Here is a 24285-nt window from a genome sequence, read left to right as displayed (position 1 = left end):
TTCACAGATTAGTGATAATTTATTTGGATTGAAGTTTGATCCGTGCTATAAGATGCGGATCCAAAATTGTCTTTTGTTTAGGAATTTCATTTTAGACTTGATGCTGATTAAAATTATCCCCAAATGCTTTTGTATCTGTATGCTTCTGTTAGTGGTAGCACAATGACCAAAATCTGGGAACCTTTTGAAATTGTGTCTTCATTTCTGCAAAGAAGGACTGTGCTCTTCTTAATTTGTGATTCCATTGAACTCAGCATGAGAAATGAGTGGCTTCACCAGTTGCCTTCATGCCACCAATTCGGTCACTGCTTTTATTTGTTAGCTGTTTTATTTGGACAAATCAGCAGTGCTGTCTGTGACTTCAATACGAAAGTGGAGCCTGATAATTGAGGGGTGAAAAGGATCGGGACTGTACAGGAAGCAACAAGATGAGTCTTACATCCTTTATTTCAGATCAGTCTTTGATCTGAGGAAATTGTCTGGTTTTGATAACTCAGTCACCTGTTTGAAAAAAAAAAATCAACTGCATATTTTTAAACTGCTTTAGAATTGTCTATATTCCGCACTAGTGATGGACAAAATTTCCCAAAAACAATTCAGTTTTGATTATTTTCTTCATTAGATCATGACGTGAGCATCTTTTACAAAGTTCACCATCACAGTCATGCTGGAGATTGATGTGGTTTCAGAACAAAAGAATAAGAAAAGCGATGTCTTCATTGTATCAGTACTGGGACACACGATCGGCAGTGTGTCGATGCTGATCATAAGTCTGAAAAAACATTCATCGTAAATTTGGGGACAACCACTTAGGTCTTGAATAGTATCAGGTTGAGTTGTTTTGTTGCTATGAGGGTGGTGATTAATTTTCATTAATACAAAATCATTCCTAGGTTGGTGAACAATTTCCATCATCCAAAGTACATAGTTACTCTGGCCTCATTATTGTTCAGATGTGGTGCTGAAGGCTATTCTTGACTATTTCCAGGGGTTTTAAATCGGTGGGTTGTAGCCAGATCAGTTTTGACATTGGAACAGGAGTCAGGGAACTTTTCCTGCAAATGGCCAGAAAGGAAATATATTAGGCCACACGAGCCTGGTGACAATTACAACTCTGCAAATGTGCATGGCTGGTTTTCAATAAAACTTTATTTATGGATCCTGAAGTTTGAAGTCATCATTTTCAAGTGACATGAAGCATTATTCTTAATTTTTTCTCCCAGCAATTTAAACATTTTACAACTATTCTTAACTCACGGGCTGTACAAAAACAGATGGCTTTGGCTGCCGAGCCATCATTTGCTAAGTGCTTTAGGATTGCAGTAATATGAACAGTTGCTTCAGAGTTTCAAGAAAGAGAATGTGTTCTTGTAGCACTAGCACAGTAAGCCATTGCTCAGAGTGTTGCCATGTAATAGAAGCATTATGACAGTTCTGTAATTAGTGTGCCCCATCTCTAATATTCCTGAGACATGGTGCCTTAATGCAGTTTCATTTGGCTCAATCAAGCCCTCCCAGAACTTATTAGTATTCTTAGGCAGTGTCGCTCTCACTACAAACGTTATGAAGATTGATGAACCCGACTATAGGCAGTCTATTCTTTTGCCTTGAATAAGCTCTTAAAACCTTTCTCCCTCTTTCCCACTCCAGACCTACCATCTGTAGCAAGTTAACTCGGATTTTCCAATTAAATCAAGCCTCTCGCAGTCCTTGATGGCATATGGCTGGGCCTCTAATCCATGTGTACTGGCTAATTAAGGAAAACATAGTTTTTCTAAAAATATCAGAGAGGCTGTACTTTGGTCAAGCTGGCTGCATACTCAGTATTGTTGGTCAGTTTTCTTTAAATATTCGTTTCTTAAGGCTCTGTAGCCCGGCAGTCCGAGTTCCAATAGTTTTGTCCAACATGGAGTTGGAGAGTGATGAAAAGGACAGAGGATAGCCCTGGCCAGGTGGCTCAGTTGGTTGGAATGTCGTCCTGTACACCAAAAGGTTGTAGGTTCAGTTCCAGTCAGGGTACATACCAAGGTTGCAGGGTCAATCCCCAGTCGGGGCATATGTGGGATGCAGTTTCTCTCTCACATCGATGTTTCTCTCTCTCCCATCCTTCCTCTCTCTCTAAAATTAATAAACATCTGCAGGTGAGGATGAAAGAGAGAGAGAAAAAGAAAGGATAGAGTAAATTGAAGAATAACTGAATTTATTTAGGCCTAATATTCTTATTTAATTCTCGTCTGCCATATTTTGAATTTATACATAATTTCTCTTTGTTGTTTAATCTATTTTAAAAGTTATTATTTAGGACAAAATTATGAAAATAATTTTAATCAACTTTGATTATAGGAGATATATAAAATGTTTGTAAAATTTAGAGAAAAATCCTCCAAAGCCAACCAAGCAGAAATTAATACTTTAACCTTTTCTACTTATACAGGATTGTAGTCAACATATGTCCCCACACAAATACACATACATGCTCTGTATCTAAGTTTGGTGCCTGCCCTTCTCGAGACTTTTTTTTTTTATAGAACCCACCTCATCAGAGTGTCTGAAGAGGTCTATAGAAACATTATGTTTTATGCTTTGTCTTCTGGATCCATAAGTCTCTATTCTCTGAGTGGCAGTACAGTCAGTTGTGCTATTATATGATGTATACATTCCACAAAATTGCATAACAAAACAAAACAACACATGGCTTATGAGAAAAATGAGTCAGGATACAACATTCAAAAACTTCATCAGTGACATTTAAAAAAGAGTTAGGAACCTAGTAAAAACAGGAGTATAGTGTTACACAAGTTAAATGATTAAAAAATAGAGTTTACCTTAAAAAAAACAACAAAAAAATTTCTGATCTTTGCTTGTAAGTTGCTGTTAGACATTAGTTTGCTAGGGCTGCCATAACTAAATCCCACAGATGGGGAGGCTTAAACAACAGGAATTTGTTTCTCACAGTCTAGAATAGGGGTGTCGAACTCAATCAGAGAAGGGGCCAAAATCTAAAATCCAGCCTAAATCGTGGGCCGAATGGTTTACTGAACAGTCATAAACTGTCATTGTGATGGAAACGCAGCGGAGTGCAGTGATGACAGCGCGGTGCTGGCCACATTGCAAGGCCTGGCGGGACGGATTTGGCCCGAGGGCCTTGTGTTTGACACATGTGGTCTAGAAGCTGGAAATTCAAAATCAATGTATCACAGGGTTAGTTTCTCTTGACGCTTTTCTCATTGGCCACCTTCTCCCTGTGTCCTCACATAGTTTTTGCTCTGTGCATGCTCACCCTTGTTGTCCTTCTCATAAGGACACCAATCATATTGGACTAAGTCCCCAAACTTAGAATCTCATTTAACCTCAGTTGCTTCCATAAAGGCCCCATTTTTAAATACAATCACATAGGACTTCAGGGCTTCCATGTATGGACGTTGGGAGACACAATTCTGTCTATAACAGTACTGGAAGGGTTACAGCTCATAATTTCTATGAAGCGGAGAAAGGAAGACGATCCAACATTGGAGAGCAAGTTGTGACACCAGATGGGTGTGGCTCGTAGCACGTGTGAATTGAGGTGGCTTGGAGATGTTTGAGAGGGGTGTGTGTGTTTTGTGTATTCCTGCACTGCTCGGGTTGACTCAGTGTAGTTCTCTGCAGTTACCTAGAGCTTCTGGCAGATGAAATCACATACAAGCAATTATGAAATTCTTGTTATACTCACATAACACTGGAAGACATTCATGGTTTCACAACAAGCTTTGCAGGCGAGAATGGAACAGGGTAGTGGTGTGGTGGGGGAGCTCTGGAGCCTGGCAGTCCGAGTATCAGTCTTCTCTCTGGGAAAAACCTCTGGGGTATTTGGGACAGATATTTGCCCCCCCCCCCCCCCCCGTTTCAGTTTCTTTCTTTGTGAAATGGGGAGGTAGTCATTGTAGAGTTGCCATCTATGCAGTGTAGGAAAATGTGTGGCACACACAGGGGTGATGAATGTTAGGTACTGTCAACACCATCACACAGCCAGTTGTTAGTCAAGCTGGTGTAACAGGAGCAGCAGCCAAGAGCTAGTATTGTGTCAAAACCGTGCCCTGGCAGTGTGGCCCCCCCATAGGCACACTACCTGCCACAGGCAGCTCCGGTGTTTGTCATTTTGGGAGGAGAGATCCAAGGAGAACAGGTTCTCAATTTTAGATGAAGCTCTTTTTTTCTCTGGAACCCCAACGAGACAGAACCACGTGACCTTGGGGCGGGTGGGGTCACAGGGCTGTTAACGTGGGTTTTACTTACACACAAGAAAAAGATGCCAATCCCGTCTGAGTTCAGAGGGCCAGAGCCCTGGGCTTGCTGTTGTGCAGCGACGTGATAGAAGTGGGCGAGAAAGGGTGTCCCACGTCAGCAGGGACCCGTGCCCACTGTGCCGGCAGAGGCCAGGGTTTTTGAGGCATCACGTGAGAAATGTCAGAACACACAGTGAATGTCTTTGAGCCACCGTGGTTTAACATTTGCCAGGTTTGCCCTAACTGGTTTGGCTCAGTGGACAGAGCATTGGCCTGCGGACTCAAGAGTCCCAGGTTCTATTCCAGCCAGGGCCATGTATCTTGGTTGTGGGCACATACCCAGTAGGGAGTGTGCAGGAGGCGGCTGATCGATGTTTCTATCACTCTCCCTTCCTCTCTGTAAAAAAATCAATAAAATATATTTAATAAAAAAAATTGCCAGGTGATTCTGAGGAGGACACAGCTTCCCTCTGCCAGGAGGGAAAGGGAGCAAAGCGTGGAGTCCAGCATGGCTGGCTTCAGTAGAGCCACCTGTGCTAGAGCCAGGACAGTCTGATCAGCTGTGGGAGGGGCCAGAGTGGGAACTTGAGTTAAATGTAATATTTACTGGTTACCTCCTATGTGTTAAAGAGGCAACTGACCTTGAACAAATTTGAGGCTGGGAATCAAATGCACCTGGTTCATGTCTTGGCTCAAGCTATAGTACCCTTAGAGAGTAATTTAACTTTGCTAGGTCCCAGGGGCCTCCTCTGTAAAGGACAAATGACTCTTCCTCACAAGGTCATTTGGGAATTAAATGAGGGTTACATAGAATGTGGGTCTCTCCATGCCTGAGGCTGCAAAGTTGAATAAACAACTGTTTCTGACCTTGGACTCACAAGGGCAATTGATTCTCCTTATTAGTAAAGCTGGTCAAAACGTTGGATAGGGAGCTGTATAACCTGTGATACTTAGGTGATGTGACTTATGTCTAAGGCCTTTTCCTTATTGCCCTAGCCATGGAGCTTTCTGGGTCTTGTATCTTAATGTGCCATCCAGGGCACTAAATTTAGATAGTCGAGAAGGAAACACTTTGTTGCTTCCTCTTGGAAATCTGGTCCAGGTTGCTCTCTCTTTCTGTCCTTCTCTTTCCTCTGCCTCCTGCTGTTCCAGGGCCAGGGATTCTGCTTCCCTCTGGCTGTTTGCCCTCCTGTGATTAGCTCATGGCGGCTACATCCCTTGGCCAGGGGCAGACAGGAGCCCTAAGAGAATCCTCAGCCATTACTAATTTGACTGTAATTGTTTTAAAAGTTGGTGCAATGCACATGAACCCTGATGTTGAAATATAGTACCTACTCATTTGAGGGGTGAATGTTTGTGTATAAGGTGGTGGTAGTGGAGGGTGGGCATGTGGACAAAGTAGCAGGAGGCCCAGCCATTTCCCCTTTGGGAAGATTTGAGCAGATTCCAAGTGACTATTGGGGAAGTAGATCTTTGGGGTTTCTCTGTAGGCCTCCCCAAATTTAAATTCATTAGCATATGGGAAACTTAACTAAATACAATTAAGGCCAATTGCTTTCATTTTAAATGCAAGTCAAGCTGCTGGCAATGTCCATTGGGCTGTCTTGACTTGAGAGAATTTAAGAATTGTAGAAAAATGACTTTTAAGCCCACCTGGTGTGGCTCAGTGCCTGAGCATCGACCTATGAACCAGGAAATCAATGTTTGATTCCACATGCCTAGGTTGCAGGCTCGATGGGGGGCGTGCAGAAGGCGGCCGATCTTCCATTGTTGATATTTCTCTCTCTCTCTCTCCCTTTCCCTTCCTCTCTGAAATAAATAAAAAATATATTAAAAATTAAAAATATATTAAATGTGGACAGTATTTCTTATTTGGCCTATATACCATCTCATAGCAATCGCTATGTAGAATAGAGATTTTCAACTGGGGTCCACAAGAATTTTTAAAGTAAATAGTCAGGCAGTACCTGACTGTTTAGTCAGGGGCCCTGACCTCTTTTCCCTTAGGTTGTCAAAACAAAAAATTGACAACAGCAACACAACAATAGCCGTCCAGTGTGAATGAATCAAAATTATATCTATTTTTTTTTGCCCAAACAGCAAAAACATATTTTCGGTGTGCAGTAGAATTTTAGTAATTAGTTTATGTGTGTTGTGAGATGAAAAGGTTGAGGTTTGCTGATGTGGGAAGTTAATGATACTGTTTTTTGGAGACTACATTACAAGTGAGGTGATGGAGCACCGTGACATGCAGGTGAGCAGCAGAGTTGGCATTAAAGATTAGTGCACGAGTCTTGGACATTTCACTTAATACTTCAGGGTTCTGATAATATCTGTACCCCTTGTATTTAGCCACAGATATAGTGACATTTTGTATTTTCATCTTACATATAATGACATAACATTAGGGTTTCTTGTGATGTGCTGGACATGGAATGCTGGTGGGAGAATTAGATCCTAAGCAAGAAGGGGAAAACGGTGTTTACTGAGGTTATGTTGTATTCCGGATACGGTAATAGGACCTTTGTAGTTGATCCTCATTGCCAATGTTTGTAGTATGCTAAGTATTTAACACCTTTCGTACCCATGGAGACACCGAGGCAAAGAGAGATGGCATAACAACCCATGTCACACAGCTAGTAAGTGACAGAGTTGGGATTTGTACCCAAATCTGCCTAAATCTGGAGGCCTGTGTTATTTTAGCAGCACAGTGTTAGAGAAAGCTCATGAACATGGTATATTCCCACATTCAGGGCAAATATGGAAAGGGCGCTCTTTGGTGTTTTTTTGCACATCCTGGTCTCCTTTCTGTCTCTTGTTCCCCTGCAGTTTATGAGGGACAAGGATTCAATGTCGTGGCTTTCTCCTTGGCACACTGATTGCACTTTGAGTCATTCTCTACTAGTGCACTCGGAGACTTGCTATTTTTCACTCTTTGGATCTCTCTCTCTGCTCTAAGCTGTCCACTGCCTTGGCTGCTGGGACTGTCGTCTTCATCTTCTCTTCCCCACGGCTCAGCACAGTGCTGGTGCTCTGTAAACCCCAATAACTGTCTACTGAATGAATCAATTATTTGGATTAAGGACTGGATTGAACCTCTAGGGGCAAGAGGACTGAGTTTAATTAGAAGAAGCTCGTTTATTGTCTTTGAAATAGTCTTGGGAAGATTGAGGTGGGGAGGAAGGGCTTTCTGGAGGAGGAGGCACAGCGGTGTTTTTAGGGATGATTACATTGGCCAGGAGGAGAAAGACAGTGCGGTTGCCAGAGGCTCTCCAGGGAGTGGGAGTTGCCTGGGGAGAATGGTGGGTTTGAGGAACCTCAGTCAGCAGGACGGGTGGCCAGGAGAGGAAAAGCCGAGAGGTAGGTGAACTTGTTGCCAATCAAAGGCCCTGGGCATTTCTCCCCACCCTCTCCTCTCTGCATAGTTAGAGCCATCTGACCTGCTCTAAAATGTCCTCATTTTGCCTGCTTTCACAAAAACTCCATCTTTACCGACTGCTTGGCTTATTTAAGAATGGAATTGTGTTCTATTATCAGTGCCTCATACCAATGTCTGACTAAATTTGAACGCTTTCATTCTTTTGTTAGAAAAAACACTTGCTCATTGAACATAAATCTCTCACATAATAGAGATGATTCTGTGCAGGCACCTTCCTTGTGTGGTCTGCCTTCCAAATGTTATCGTATCTACTAAAAAGGATAATTCAGTGCATTGAATTGGCATGATGACCTCCTCCTCTTTATTCCCTACCCCCCACTCAAACATGCAAAAATTAAACATCCAAAGGAAAAAGAAAGAAATCGAAGTTAAATTCTCGCCTCCCTATTGGCTACACCAACTGGTGTCATATTTAAAAAAAAAAATTACATCAGGGCGTGAGACCCATGCTGGTATTAGGCCATCCACTTGGCCTCTGCAGTCAAGGTCCAGCTTTGAAAAACAAGCAAACCAGGGCACACAGTCAGGAAAGACTGTCCCAAAAAATCCAGAAAAAAGTCATGCACCCACAGGACTTGATTCAGTTCAAATTCCCAAATGGTGATGGAGGACCTTTATGTCGCAGGGGTAAGTGCGGAGGGATTTAAAGGTAAAAAGAACAAAATGGCTGTTCCCTGGTGCTCTTTAAAGGAGAGAAAGACACAAGGACTTAGAAAAAAGCTCTAGGCGCATCTAGGTGTCCTTGGTGACAAGGATGAGTCATCGTATTGTAATGAATTCTTATGGGCTAGCAAACTGAATTTTAGATAAACAGATCTAAGAATTGGTCAGTGTAGAGAACTTCTTGTAGATTATTTCCATGATGGATGTGGGGGGCAGAATTTATTTGGAAGTTTATAAAATATTGAATTTTGTTTGTGGAATTTTTATCTTCAGGAGAACATTGTGTATCTGGTGCTGTCCATGGAATAACAAGTGACCATGTTGAAATGGGATTGTGCCAGACCTTCCTAAGAGGAAGCATGTACCATGAAGCTTCACTGTGTTTGTGTCCTGGGTGCTAGTAAGAGTCACCAGGCCTGCACATTCTTTACTTGTGATGGCCCTTATTTGGTGCTTCTTCTCTGTAGAACCTTGCTTTCACCCGGAGCCATTATTGATCTTTCTTTCAGGTCTCCTTTCCTTCTCTGTGGTTAGAAGAATAGGATGGGAATGGGTGAGGGGCTATAGCAGCGTTAGGTGGAAGTGCTTTTCAGCTTACATCAGGTCCAACCCAGTGATCTGAAGGTTGGGATACTGTTTTCAGGAAAAGTAAATTCTCAATGTATGGGGAATGTGGTACATATCATGCTTTGTGAAATAAGGTTGAGAGGCTTAAACCTGTACCTGCAGCACTAGTTGGTAGGCCCATGCAGATCTCAAGAAGTAGCCAAGTACAGCATTTCCTCTAGTATTGTTCTTTATATGTGTTTTTCAGTGGAAACTCTTGTTGTTTTTTTGTTTTCTTTTTATTATTCATTAAGATTATAGTTTTCATCTATTTTCTCTCCCATTATTTATTTTAGTGGTAGAAATGTGTCCATCTTGAACTGATTTCGGTAGTTATTGATTTTCTGAAATAGGACTTGAACCTGTGGGCATGATTTCAATTTGATTCATTCAAAATAAAATATTGTTTTATAATGAGTTGTCAAGAGTTCACATGAAACCTAGCTTAACTCCTGGAGTATTAGAATCTAAAGCTCCTCTTGCTACATGATTCACAATGTTTTTATTTCTGTTTTTTCTTCTCCCAGAATTTATGTGGTTCAGTTAACATTTTTTTGAGTATTTACTACATGCTGGGTTTTATATCAGATACTACATGGAAATATAGAACTATATTTGATGGATAAACAACACTATTTCCTTACCCTCTAAAACTTAGTTTCCTTATCGGTAAAACTGAGCTAATAATCTAAAAAACATGATAGAATGAAATAAAATAATTCCCATAAAGCAGCTGGAATATGACAAACACATAGTAAGAACTCAAGAAAAAATTTTGATTGATTTGAATTTCTATATATTAGAGGCTGACAAAATGGATTGAATTTCCCTACCTAGTCAAGTATTATTTCCAGTTTTCTTAATACTCTAGGGGACTGCATTGCCATTATGCATTTTTTCTAGGTTTTATTTCCCAAATCTGAAGATGTAATTATTTGGTAGGTTTGAGGTGATGGCTTTTGTTGGAGGAAATAAAACTCGTTATTTAAATGTTTTCTTTCTTGCTTTAATAATATGGTTCTTTTGGAGGTCATTGAGAGCATAGCTTTCTGGCTTTCTGACTTTTAAAGTGGCATGTAATTTGTGACCACAATTTTATATGTCCAGATGCAGAATAAGGCCCTTGTAGTGAAACTAGAAGGTTTATATCTTAGGCAAAGAAGTCGGGGCTCACAGGACGCAGTGGGCATGAGAGGATAGAGCTGGCCCCTTATTTTTATATGTGTTTTTTCAGTGGAAACTCTTGGTTTTTGTTTACTTTTCATTATTCATTAAGATTATTTCTTTTCATTATTCATTAAGACCCTCATGCCCACTTGCTTAAGGCATGGATCAAAATAGTATTTCAGAATTAAAAGGGGGTCACAGAGTTGTTGTGAACATGTAAGGCACTCGTGCTTTTCAAGCACTTTCATAAATAGTAGCACTTATGCTGATGATCTTCAGTAGTAGCACTGTAATTATCACTAAGGCAAAGCAGGACCATCCCTGTGTAGACTCACTTCTTGAGGAAGTTCTAGTGTTTCCTAAGAATTTTATGAGAATCTATAAATATTGACTTCTTTTTGGCCTATCCCATTAGGTGGAGGTACCATGCTAGACTCCCCCTCTTGGCCTTTGCTTATCTGTCACCTCCCCGTCCCAGCTTCCCATCCCCAACCTAGAATGCCCTTTCCCCAGCCAGCTCATCTATTTGATGAATATATGATCTCAGTTCACCTCCATTTGGCAACTTGGGAACATTTATTGAATGACTAATTCATGTCAGGTACTGTGCTTAGTGTCTAGTTGAGAGCAAACCTGGAAACTGATCATAATAACCGGTGTGGTCTCATGTACTCATTGAAGGAGGCATCATACTCCTATTCTCCTTCCCCAAGTAGAACTGACAGTTTCCATTTTTGTGTACCTATTTCATAATAATGATAATAGTTCATTGCTCTTATTTATGTTTCTTTTTACCAGATAGTCTATAAGCTTCTTTAGGGCAAAGAGTTCATATTTCCTATGAATAACCAGCAGTTGGATTGTGTCTATGCATAGAAGGTGCCCAATTAATGTTTTTAGAATGAGTGAACCCATATTTTAGGGCTAATGATCTTCCAGAGATTATTGCCATGTCTTTTTCTTCATGTATTGCCCAAATATATTTTGAGTGCCTCCTGTGCCAGGCAGTCCTGTAAGACATTTCAATGGGGAGGAGACAATAGGCAAGTAAGGAACATATATAGGATATTAGTTGGCATGAAGTATCATGGAAGAAAATTAAGCTGAATGTAAGATCAGGAGTGTGTGTGGGTCTGAGCATTTAGAGGTTGTCAGGCAGTCATTTCTGAGAAGGTGACATTTGAGGCAAGGCCTGAGGGAGGTGAGAAAACCTCCTTCAGCAGAGGAGCAGCTAAATATGAATAGGGAGTCTATGGACAAGGCTGCAGATGTAAATGTGGCAGTTGTCAGTGAATAGATGGTATTTAGAGTCCTGAGACTGTGAGGTCAGGATAAATACAGAAGACATCCAGGGTCTGAGCCTAGAGGCATGTTCCTGTTTGAGATGGCGGAGCTGAAGAGGAACTCATGAAGGAGATTGCAGGAGGGACCAGTGAGAAGGAAGAAGCCAAGAGAAGGTATTAATGATCCACTGTGTCAAACATTACTCACGGATTGTGCAAGTTGAGGAGTGAGAAGTGACCGTTGAATTTGGTCATTGGTGTCACAAAAGTCATGGGTGTCTTTGACAGCAGGTTGAATGGAGTGGTAGGGTGATACCTCAATCTAAGAAGCCCAAGAGAAAATGCTAGAAGAAAAATTATAATACGGGGGACTCTCAAGAAGTTTGTTGTAAAAGGGTAGTTCAGAGAAAGAGGGTATTCCTTGGAGAAAGAATGTGGGATTAAATATTTTTTTAAGAAGGGGAAAATTATGAAATATTTGTATGCTAATAAGAGTGATCCAGTGGAGAGGGAGAAATTGAGGCTGTGAGAGAGGGAACAGATGACAAAAGCCATGTCCTCATCTAATCAGGAGGAGCTGGGATGTGGTGCACACAGACCAGCTGCTTTAGTTAGGAGCATGAGCGGTTCATTGGTGGTAACAGGAGGGAAGCCATATCTGGACAAGGGTGCAGGCATGTAGAGTCCTGTCGAGAGCTCATGGCAAGTCAAGAGATTATCTCTCTCATCTCAATGAAATTGGAAAAAGGGTCATCAGCGGAGAATAAGGGGGAAGGCAGAGATACTGGAATTTTGAAGAGAGAGGAGAAAGTAAGAAATGGTTGTCTGGAAGTGCCTTTATTAATTTCTCTGTGTGGAATGTGTACCTGTGTGTGGGGTGAGGCATCAGTAGTTTGCCTTTTCTAGGAATGAAGAGGGTTGGTGTCAGAGGCGTGTGGCCCTCCACTGGTGCTCCTCTTCCAGTCCAAAAGCCTGCTGGGCTGGGACAAGCCTTCACAGTGCAGTGACTGGCTACTTGAATGGAAAATTGGGTTGAAAGCAGACTTGAGAAGGTTAGAGCTCTTGGTACAGCTTTAAGGTAGGCATTTATCAGGCCAGACTGTGGAACTGGTTTTAACCAATGTTCTGGGTTGAATGACTGTGGCCTTCCAAGATTCCAGTGTTGAATTCCTAACCCTCAATGGGATGGTATTTGGAGGTGGGGCCTTTAGGTGCTAATTAAGTTTAGATGTTGTTGTTGGGGGTGTGGGTTCTGCATGATGGGACCAGTAGCCTTATAAGGAGAGGAAGACAGGCACTAGAGCTTTCTCTCTTCTCTGCGCTCACACTGAGAAGTCATGTGAGCACACAGCGAGATGGTGGCCACCTGCAAGCCAGGAAGAGGGCCCTGAACAGAACCTGTACCTGCTGACACTTTGATCTCAGACTTTCCAGCCTCAAGAACTGTGAGAAATAATTGTTGAGTAAGCCACCCAAGTCTACTTTATTATAGCAGCCTAAGACAACCAAGGAACTACTCATTCTTTATCATTTTTCCACTCATTGTTTACAGGAGCTCTTTCCTAGGGGAGGGAGGGCAAGTCACTTATGCCCTTTAGTCAGCCTGTAACTATACAGACACTCAGAGACCAAACCGGACCCGCGGAGCCCATTTGGCATGCCCACCTTTAAGGAAAATGCCCCATCTTGATAAGGGACGCCTCTGTCTTTCAGTTCATTATCCTGTGAGCTGCTGAGGCAGTACATTCTTATTAAATTGGATGATGTTCCATTCCATCCTCCCTTCTCTCCTAAGAAATTCTGTGCCACATGCTGAAGATTTTAAGCTGCCATATGGATTTCTCTTGAGCTTTGAATGATTTGGTGCATTAGGTATTTTTAATTTATGCTTTTAATTTTAAGAAACACATCCAGATATGCCTGCAGCCAGCCAGTTTTCTAAATCTGCATATAAATATGAAATAAGAGAAACAGAAAAAAAAGAAAGAAAGCAGTATATATTTTTTTTTTTCTTTGCCAGTTTTTTCTCTTCATACTTTGCACACTGTATCTTCATTAAGTGTCTTAGGTCAGAGTTCCTTCCTTTAAAAATAAGGAGTTTATTAGGAAGATAATCAAGTAAGTAAATAAAAAAGGGAGGTATTAACATAAAATCCCATTAGTATAAATTTTTGACATTTAAAAAAGTAATCCTATGCTCTGATAATGATATCAAATAAAACACTTTTATCCCTACAATTATTAAATGTTTAATTAAATATATGTAAGATAAAATTTAATGGCTCGATTCAAAGCAAAGACATATATAAATATAATAAAGTTTTAATTTTAAGAGTTGCAAATAACAATTATTTTAGTTACTGTTAACTTTTAATAAGGAAATATAAACATAAGCACAAAAGAAGAAAGAATAGTGTAATGAATTCCTATGTATCCATCATACAGGCTCTCCAATGATATACATTCGGCCATCTCTTTATATTTCTTAAACTGAAAGTTATAAAGACTTTTTTTTAAAACAAACAAACAAACAAACAAACAAATAAATCGTTAATAGGGTATGTGGATTACAAGCTAATTTATATGCTTAATATGCTTTAGGATGGAGCCTCCAAATTAGAGACTAAGGCAAAGGTTGTGACATGGCCCTGAGCCTTAATTCTCATGGTCTCAAGTTCACAGGGCTCACCAGAGAGGAAGGAAGAGGGAGAGGGAGAGGGAAAGGGGGAGGGAGAAGGGGAGGGAGAAGGGGAGGGAGAGGGAGGGAGAGAAAGAGAGAGAGAGAGACATCAACGATGGGAGAGAATCATTGATTGACTACCTCCTGCAGGCCCCACACTGGGAATGGAACCAACAACCTGGGCAAGTGTCCTGACCAGGAATCTAACGGTGACCTCCTGGTTCATAGGTCAATGCTCAACCACTGGGCTCACCAGTACTTGTTTAGTCCCTTCTTGCATGTTAGAGATAACTGCTTCGAGTTCTCTGTACTTGCTTTCCCGGGGCCTTCCATATCCTCTTTTTCTCTGCTTTTGATTCTTACTCATGTCATTGAAGTTCAGCTTGGGTTCCCTGTCCTCTGAGATTTCCTCTCATCACCCCATCCCTTACCTGGCACAGGTATACCCACAAGGAGTGCCCGTAAGAGCATTGCCTCTCTCCCCATCTCTGCTCTGGAGTTAAATGTACAAGTAAATGGGTCATCCTGGCCTGCAGAGCTGTGCATCGTCTGGCTCTTGGCTGTCTCCCTCTCTGACTTCATTCCTCTCACTCTGCTCCAGTGACATCAATATGTTCTCTGCGTGCCAAGCTCATCTCTGCCGACAGGCCCTTGCATTTGCTGTCTTCTCTTGCTGGAATGTTCTGTCCCACAGTGGTGACTCAACAGGAGTAAAATCCTTCCTGACCACAACAGTGCTTCTCTTTCCAAGAAATACACGCCATTTCACTTTTGTGATAGTCATTTTCTTACTTTTACTTTCAGTCTTACCATTAAACATGTGTTTCAAAACAACATAATTTAGTTTTGCCTATTTTTATTTTTTTTACTGAATTTATTGGGGTGACATCCTACCGTGTTTCCCCGAAAATAATATATCCTCCGAAAATAAGACCTACTTACAGGTTTTATCCCCCGAAAATGAGGCCTCCCCCCCCCCCAGGCTAAATATGAGAGATTTGGTCCACTGATTCTGAAAGAAATGGAGTCACAAGAAAATCACCAGGAAATTCAGGAATTGGATTGTTATGATGATGTTCAGAAGATGATGACATGATTGACATTGAATAAAAGAGTAAATTCTTGATACTGTAGGATTCACAGTTTGTCTGGTTTGTGTTGACAACTACCGTACTACCATACCGTATACGGGTAATAAGTTTCCTTTATTTTCATTTAACAATAAATGTGTACCGTATTCTTCTTCATGGAAAAATAAGACATCCCCTGAAAATAAGACCTAGTGCATCTTTGGGAGCAAAAATTAATATAAGACACTGTCTTATTTTTGGGGAAACAGGGTATATAATAAAAGGCTAATATACAAGTTGTCCCCTTGACTGACTGGAATTTGACCAAGGGACAAGGCCATCTGGCTAACCGCCCATGGCCCCTCTCCCCAGCTGGCCCTGCCCCTGATTGACCCTCTTCACCCTCATCAGGGTGGGCCTGCTGGACCCCACCTGTGTACGAATTCGTGCACCAGGCCTCTAGTTGGTTAATAAAATTATATAAGTTTAAGGGTTACAATTTTATAATACATCATCTGTATATTGTATTGTGTATTCACCACCCCAAGTCATGTTTCTTTCCAACACCATTTACATCCCCTTTCCCTTCTCCTACCCCATTCTCTCTGGTAATAACCATACTGTTGTCTGTAGTTGAGGTTGGGTTTTTTTGTTTAATCCCTTCCCGTTTCCATCCAGCCCCCCTCTTTCCTATTCTCTGACAGCTATGAGTCTGTTCCTATTTTGTGTTCTTATTTTGTTCATTAGATTCCAAACATAAGTGAAATCATATTCAAAACAACATAGTTTATTTAGCTTTGCCTATTTTATTTCTAAACTTAATATGAGTAAAATCCTACTGTAGTGTCTTTTGTGCATTGCTTCTTTGCTCAGCCATGAGCTTCTAAGGTATATCCTTGCTGATCTGTGTAGCAGTATGTGTACTTGGCAGTGGTGCTTTCATTTTCAACACTTTGTGCTATTTCACGATATAAATGTACTACAATATATTTATCTCTTCTACCATTGTTACATATTTAGGTTGTTTCCAGGTTGGGGCTGAAATAAGAAATAATGCTATGAATATTTTTGTGTACATGATTGTCACGAGTTTCTCTATTGAATAACTAGTTGGAGAATTTGGGTGCAGACAGGATCACCATAATTAATGTTCCAACTAGGACAATTTTGTGCAAGACAAATGCTAAACTTGACAGGACACAAGGAAACTTAAGTATAACCTGGAATTATCCCTGGAAAAATGAAATATGTGGTCCTGTATTAAAAACATTTTTTTTTCAAACTTATAGTGTTTATCTGTTTTCTAACAGGACCCCCACTAGACAAGTATAAGAGTTTCTGCTGCTTAGAATTCTCTAATTTCATATTATTTACCATTCTTGTGATTTTAATTTGCATTTCTCATTGATAATGATACTGCATTGTGAAGTGTCTGCTTTTTTCTAATATATTTCAAAACATAAAATTATTTCTTATCTTGGCTTTAGCTACATACCATCATTTTTAATATTTGTATTTTATTACTACTTTATAGAAAATATTTTTGGTTCTCTAGCATATTTTTTCTTTGACTCAATAATTACTTAGAAATGTGTTTTTGATCTCCAAATATCTGGGGATTTTACAGTTATGTTAAATTATTTCTTACTTGTATTAAAAGATCATCCTCTGTATGATTTTTCACCTTACAAATATGCTGAGTTTTCTTTAAAGTCCAGTATATGGTCAGTATTTATGAAAGGTCTCTGTATGCTTCAAAAACTGGGAATTTCCTAATTATTGTTAATAGTGTTGTGCATATTTCCATTTGGTGAAGATTTTAATCATGATCCTCAAATCTATATTTTTACTGAATTTTAAAATCTCATTATTTCAGTTACTGAGAAAAATCTTTAAACTCTCATTATGATTATGGATTTTTCTGTTTTTTAAAATTATGTTTTATAATTCTGTCAATTATTGCATTAGAAATATTTTAGAGTGTACAATTAGGTTAATGCACATTTAAAATTATAATGACTTCTTGGAACTGAATGTTGTATTAATATGAAGTGATTCTCATGATATCTAATAAATAATGCTTTCTACCTCAGAGTCAGTTTTGTCTCAGTAATATAGCAACACCAGTTTTATTTTATTGGTTATTTGCATAGCATATCATTTTCCAAATTTTTGTTCATTCCTTTTGCATTCTTGTATTGTAGATGTGTAGATAACATATGCTTAGATTTCATTTTAATTCAGTCTTAAAAAATTTTTCTCTTTCTACTGGATCATAGCTCATAGACATTTGATATCATTTCTTTTAAATACTTTTATTTATCCATCTTAGTTTGTGCTTTCTGTTGTCCTATTTTAAAAAATTTCCCCTCCTTTCTTGACTTCTGAATGCATTGTTTTCATGATCCCATTTTTCCTCCTGGTTTTAAAATTATAGACTCAATTTTTAATTACTTTGGTTTTTATTCAAGAAGTTATAGTGTGTATACTTAATTTATCAATATCAAGTGCTAATCCCTCTTTTACCCTTTCCTCATAAAATCTGAGATGTTTAGAATAATTTATCTCCATATACCCACTGATGACTTAATGCTTTTTTTTTGTCATGCCTTTTATTCTACATGTATAGTTTAATCTTAAAGACTTTATTAACCTTAAAAAACATAGAGTCAGTGTTCTTTCAGATTTTCAGACATATTAAACATATATATATATATATATATATATATATATATATATATATATATCCCATATGGAATTACTTGTTTTGTCTGAATCTTGAGGCTTGGTAGGGATGAAATCTCTTAATTTTTGTTGTCTTAAAGTGAATGTATTTTCCCCTCAGTCTTGAAAGATTTTTTCTAAGTAGAGAATACTAGATAGGCAGTTATTTTCTTTCAGCACATAGACGATATTTTTCTGTCTTATTGCTTACATTGTTGCTATAGAGCAGTTGGCAGTAAGCCTATTATTCTTTTGAAGATAATGCCTGTTTTTTTCTTTGTACACTTCAAAATCTTTCTTAGTTTTTGTCTGCCAGTATTTTCAGTATGCTATCTATAAGTACAGTTCTTTTTCTTTTCTTTCTTTCGTTCTTTTTTTTTTTAATCTCAAGAGCTTCTGGGCCTTTCTAATCTATAGATTGCTATCTTTCATCAGTTCTGGGAAATTCTCAGCCATTACCTCTTCAAATATTGCCTCTTCCCTACCCTATTTTCTCCTTCCGTAACTATAATTAAATGTATTTTAGGCCATCTCACTCCATTTTCAAAGTGTCTTAACTTCTATTCCATTGTTTCTGCCTCTGGCTGTATATTATATAGCATCTGACTTATCTTCCAAATCACTACTTCTCTTTTAACCCTTTATAATTTAATTTCTTCTTTCTTATTTGGTTATATTTCTTATTTGTAGAAGTTGTATGTGGTCCGTTTAAAACCAGCATGGTTACTTTATAGAGTTTCTGATTCTCTGTGGATACATTTTACCTGGTCTTTCATTTTTGGACATAGAATAAGCATAGCTGTTCTGTAATCTGTATTAGAGATTTCCAATATTTGTGGATATTTTACTGATTCTGACTCATGGGACCTTTTTCCACATGAGCTTTAATTGTGTGCTCCTCTTGGTTCTTTAAAAAAAAATTGGGCCTAGGAAGAAGATGCCTTTCTCCAGAGAGTTCATGCTTATGCTCCCGTCAAACATTTTTAGATACTACCATTCCAGAATCACCTTAACCCAAGCCCATGGTTGCCTCAGTAAATTTAGGTAACTATCACAATTATGGGTCTTTGACTACAACATCCATGACGTTTTTAAATTTTCTTTTTATTTCCCCTAGTAGGGGCCTGATGCACGGAATTTGTGCAAGGAGTTTGGCACTCACAGCCTCTTTGCAATCCCTTGCAGCCTCAGCCAGTCCTTGCAGACCTGGCTTCATCAGGAAAGTCGACTAGATGGTCATTCTGTTTGGTCTAATTAGCATATTAGCTCTTTATTATATAGTATTGTTTTTAGTACCAAGGCAAAAGCAACCGTCCCTGCAGCTCCCCAAAGTTAATGGTAGAAATTGGGTTTATATATGGTTTACACCTATCCTATTGTTGTAATCCTTTGAGTTCCCAGCTTAATGTGGACAGTGTCCCTTATAACATCCCCTACTTTGGGTGGGCTCCTGTGCCGTGACGTTTCCCGCCTTTCTTTTAGGAGGCCGCCAGGACAGAAGCCCACATGTGCTGGCTGCGGCAGATGCCCTGTTTCCCTTAGTCCTAATAGCGTCTCACTATCATGTCACCTCTGATGCTTCCCGGGATTTTTCTTTAGCTGAGCAATTTAATTGTTTTTAGTAATTATGACTATTGGTTTGAGTAGCCAAGTCTGCTATTTCTGAGGAAGGGAATATTAATATATCATCTCCTGAAAAAAAATTGTGGGCTATGCATACAAAGGTTTGGAATGTGGCAGGTAAAGTATTTTAAACGCTAGTATTTTTACCAACTTGTATTTTATATGATATATCATTTTAATGTTGATGGGAAGTTAAACAAGGTCAATTTGGCCTTGTATCCAGTGTGACTCCCAATTTTAGCTGCAGCAGTTTCTTTTTCTTTTTTAATGTATTTTATTGATTTTTTACAGAGAGGAAGAGAGAGGGATAGAGAGTTAGAAACACCTATGAGAATCATCGAACAGCTGCCTCTTGCACGCCCCCCACTGGGGATGTGCCCGCAACCAAGGTACATGCCCTTGACTGGAATCGAACCTGGAGCCTTTCATTCCGTAGACCGATCCTCTATCCACTGAGCCAGACCAGTTTCAGCTGCAGCAGGTTCTTAAAACGGCATATAACAGCTTTCCTAATGAGCTAAGGCCCGAGGGCCAAATCCGTCCCGCCAGGCATTGCAATGTGGCCCGCACCGCGCTGTCATCACTGCACTCCGCTGCGTTTCTATCACGATGACAGTTTATGACTGTTCAGTAAACCATTCGGCCCGCGATTTAGGCTGGATTTTAGATTTTGGCCCCTTCTCTGATTGAGTTCGACACCCCTAAGCTAGAGAAATAGCCATCGTTGCTAAGTACCCACAGGGTGCAGGTACGGTATTAGAGAGATCCTGGAGAGCATGGCCTTTCAGAGATAGGGGAGACATAGGTCGGCCTGAATTGTTTCCTGGTGTGTACTAGGCAGTGCTTGACAAAAAGATATCTATCTACTGTATACCAGAAAACAGTGTAGGTAAGGCTTGCACTCACAAAGCAACGCACAGATAAATGCTAATTTAATCAGATATTAGCCGATTTGGAGAATGCTAGTTATATGCAGCACATGTTGATTAAATTAGCAGTGTTAGCAGAAAATCTCTCTTATAGGACAGGAATCTCTAGTACAGTTTTGAACCTTAGATTTGTACCTTAATGACAGTGTGGCATGTAGATTGATTGAGACATGGAGGGAAGTCGAGGCAGGTATGAATAAGTAGTGTACGGGGATGAACAAACATGCCCTTTTGACTCCACCAGGAAAAGGATTGAGAAATGAACCTGCTAAGAAAGATGTGAGAAAAGAAAACTTTTTAGTTCTGACATTCAAGGAACTAATTGCCCCCTGTCTGGATGGGGGCAAAACCCAACTGCTGCCAGTTCTTCAGCCAACCACAGAATTTGTTTAGTTTTTTTTTTTCTTTTTCTTTTGACCTCGAGGAAAGGGCTGTGGTTTAATCAAATACCATGACCTGAGACCACTTGGGTGGTCTCCCTGGGCCTTAGACCCTCACAGAACAGTTCAAAAACACCAAACCTTAACATTGTCAGGGTTGTTTTAACTTCGGGAAAATGAGAATGAAGTAAAACTGTCAGAGGACTGGATTGCCTAGCCTTTATAGCTCGTTGAAAGGCTACAAGGTCAATTTCTTCATGTAATTTTACTTGCTCTCTCACGCTGATGTATCGTTGTTTGTCATGCACGGATATAGAATGCATTCTCTCATTCAGTAGAATGAATGGAGACTTTGTGCTGAGGGTTTTCCCAAGCATTGTCAGTATTCTCTCTTTGGTAATTATTTTAACAGGCTTTGCCATCCTGGTCTGACCTTTTGCCATCATGATAGCATATAACATTTAATAAATAACTATTATGTGTCAGGATCTCTACTTGTGTCATCTTATTTAATCCTCACAATACTCCCATTGGGTAAATGGGTTTAACTCACTTCGGAAAACTCAAGTAGTTTGCATATAAGCAGGTCCTCGAATAACATCATTTGGTTATAACACTGATGAGACACCGTAGGAACTTAGCGCTTGTTTATGTCAATCGGCTTCATTATTTATCTTTTAACTTAAAGTCGCAGAAAATATTGATGACCTTGAGGACTAGCTGTATTTATAATAAAACTAGAGGCCTGGTGCACAAAATTTGTGCACAGGTAGGGTCCCTAGGTCTGGCCAGCGATCAGGGCCGATTGGGGCCTTCCTTTGTTCCACACCATCCCCTGGAGGTCAGCCCACATCATAGTGAGCGATCAAACTCCTGGTCAACCAAACTCCAGGGGGGGCAATTTACATATTAGCCTTTTATATAGATAGATGTACAATGGGAGTCAGAACCTGTGTATGACTGACCCATGTTTCTTCTTCCTCACAACCACTGAGATTGTAATTTTAAAAGTGAATTTTAATGAAGCTTAATTCCTAAGTAATTTCCACCAAAGTTGCCTTAAGGGTTGACCTTCTCTAAAAATGTGGGTATTGCTGATTTTTCTTTTATTGTGGACTCACAGACCTACTAGCTACTCCCAGTGAGTTGCAATGAGATTGTATCTTTAAAAGAAAATGCTTTGGATAGGTCTTTCAGCTCCCATGTTTTTGGTGTTTGTGGTAGAGATACCAGATCCTTCTCAGTTGTTTTTTCCCCCTAATATGTTCACAGAAGAACTTCATAGTGAGCCTGCATGTGTGGTGTGCGTGAGAGTGATTAAATTTGGCCACATTTCTTATTTTTAAACAATTTCCCCCTTTCACTGGGACCTCTCCCCTAACAATGGTCCTATCAGCTCTTCAGTTTATTGGAATGACTCTGTCAGAATAGATAATGCTGTGATATTAGTCACTTGGGGTTGAGTAATACTATTTGAATTTAAATCTAATCACATACTTCAAGACATTTCATTGAAGTTGGGAGGTGCTAATTGGCAATTCACCATGGAGAATTTGGGGCGATGCCTTTCCTTTTTTCTAATTCCCCCCCCCCCCCCCCAAGGACATTAACAAAAACAGCTGCAAGAATTCTTGTGGGGTTTTTGTTTTTGTTTTATGGCATAAAATAAAGTGGTTAAGAGCAGGGCTTAGATTATTTTCCTTTGAAATGGTTGGAGGAAGTAGAAAATACATACCTAAATCTCTAGATTAATGGCTGCATTCATTGCCAGTCTTTGGAACGCCCTAAATGGAAGAGACTGTCAGAAAGAGTTGCCAAGATTTCAACTCCTGTCTTAAGAACATAACAAAAACAAGAGGCAAATCTATCTCTGCTGTGCTACCAAGGGTGGTTGATTCATGGTCGTGAACGTGCAAGTGGTCTGTGTTCTTTGACCCATTTCAGGAAACTCACTTCTCACTGCCTCTCTGGGACCCAGCCATTAATAACAGTGAGACACACACTCACAGGATGCTGAGCACACAGCACCTGCCTGAGTCTGGGGCCCCAGGCGTCTTCAAACTACGGCCCGCGGGCCACATGCGGCCCGCAGAGGAGTCTGATCCGGCCCGCCAGGTTTTTTGGGCAGTGAGCGCAGCCGAGGTGTTACAGTAGGAATTAGTAGTTCATATAGTCTGGCCCTCCAGCTCTCTGAGGGACCGTGATCTGGCCCCCACTTTAAAAAGTTTGAGGACCCCTGGTCTGGGCGGTGAGGCTGAGATAATATTCTTGCTCACTCCCCTTATTATGGTGTTATTTCCTTTTATTCCATACATATTCGTAAGCACCTGTTGTGCGCTGGACAATAGGGGCAGGAGAGACAGTGGTGGGCAAGACACAGTGTTGACCCTAAAGGAACTCATGTTCTATAGTCATCTCCAATCAGTGTCTTGCCTCTGAAAAGTGTGGCCTGTGGCTAAGTGCCCAGACTGTGCAGTCAGTCAGACCTGGATTCAAGGACTCTACTTATTAGATGCATGACATTGGCCAAGCACTTTTGCCTCAGTTAGACTCCCTTTCTGCATCTACAATGTGGGTGCAAGGCAGGTCATGCTGGTAAGGGGGTTTCACAGTGGCCGTGGCATAACCAGGCTCTCTGGATGCGAACCATCTCTGCTGTGGTTGTGGTCATTGTGAGGACTATATTCTGGCTTCTGAGTTTGTGGAAAAGGAAACCTGGTTGAAGTTAATTGGAAGAAAGTGGCTGCTGGCATTCCAGGGGGAACAACCAGAGGCTCATAAACACTTCCACCTCCGGGGAAGAAGGTAAGGCCCAGCCTTTGCAAATGGGGAATGGTATGTCTCCCTGCATAACTTCCTTCCCCTTCCAGGCATTATTTTAATTTGACTTCTTTTAAGGTGTAAATGTTGGGTAGTTAGAAAGGGAAACACACAGTGCATTTCACTCTGGATCTTCCACCATGTTAAGCATAGCTGTGCTGGGCCAGGGAGCCCAAATGGGGAGAAACAAGTAGCTCTTTGTTGAAGACACATGGGTATTGGGTAATCCTCTTACATACTTAGCCCAGAGAAAAAGCTGAAGAATGGCAGTTATATCCTTCAATGTATCCTGAGTAGCATAGCTTGTTAGTGGCAGATTAAGATACTTAAGAGAGAGAGGGGAAAAGGGAAGGAGAGGGAGAAGGAGAGGAAGAGAGAAGCTTACCAAGCATGCTGCTATCTTTTAGATATTCAAAGACTTAGGATTCAAGAAAATCAAGAAAATCAACATTGCTTCCCTTTGCCCATTACAAAACACTTTAAAAAATGATTTGTACAAAATATCCCTCATTTATTTATTTGACAAAAGCCATTCTATTTCGGTGGAAATTGAAAGATTAAGGATAATTGCAAACCAAGTTTTTCAACAATATATAAAACTTCTAAGGGAAGTTTTAGAAGGTTGTTTGGACTTCA

The 24285-nt window shown here is 40.2% G+C and overlaps 1 protein-coding gene and 1 long non-coding RNA gene across 5 annotated transcripts in view; both read left to right on the top strand.

Annotated features, from left to right (window-relative positions):
- Nucleotides 1-24285, top strand: part of CERS6 (ceramide synthase 6) — a 254564-nt gene that overhangs the window by 87128 nt on the left and 143151 nt on the right. The window lies entirely within an intron of this gene.
- Nucleotides 1115-6011, top strand: LOC123651617. The gene is made up of 3 exons (XR_006740446.1): nucleotides 1115-2967; nucleotides 3173-4497; nucleotides 4708-6011. It is a non-coding gene; the product is annotated as an uncharacterized LOC123651617 (long non-coding RNA).

This window comes from Pipistrellus kuhlii, unplaced genomic scaffold (genome assembly GCF_014108245.1).
Source record: "Pipistrellus kuhlii isolate mPipKuh1 unplaced genomic scaffold, mPipKuh1.p scaffold_m20_p_7, whole genome shotgun sequence".
NCBI classification, from domain to species: domain Eukaryota; kingdom Metazoa; phylum Chordata; class Mammalia; order Chiroptera; family Vespertilionidae; genus Pipistrellus; species Pipistrellus kuhlii.
The sequence above is the reverse complement of the archived record's forward strand: the minus strand, read 5'-3'. Positions and strand labels throughout refer to the sequence as shown.